This window comes from Brachycentrus maculatus, unplaced genomic scaffold, assembly GCF_059751285.1.
Source record: "Brachycentrus maculatus isolate JH-2025_06_01 unplaced genomic scaffold, ASM5975128v1 h1tg000361l, whole genome shotgun sequence".
NCBI classification, from domain to species: domain Eukaryota; kingdom Metazoa; phylum Arthropoda; class Insecta; order Trichoptera; family Brachycentridae; genus Brachycentrus; species Brachycentrus maculatus.
In genome coordinates this window covers 234694-235000 of record NW_028281110.1, presented here as the reverse complement: position 1 = coordinate 235000, position 307 = coordinate 234694, and positions in this window count along the sequence as shown.

Below are 307 nucleotides of genomic sequence, written 5' to 3'. Positions count from 1 at the left end.
AAAATGGCGGTGATTATTGTTTCTGACTGACATCTTCACAATTTATTGCAAGGATAACCTTTCTTGGTGAATTACAAAGGTTTGTATAATGGAGGTGTCCATCGCCTCGGCTCTGTGACCGGTTGAGGTAAATGCCATTGTTAGAATTTCAGTGTTTCCCAGATAAATACGTTTCTGCGCCAGCCCCAGCAAAAGCAACACATTCTACATATATCTAATCTCATCTACTTTCTTTCAAAATATTTGTAAAATATTTTAATTTGTGAGATACATTTAAAAATTAGCTGTCAAGTCCTTTTTTTGGATT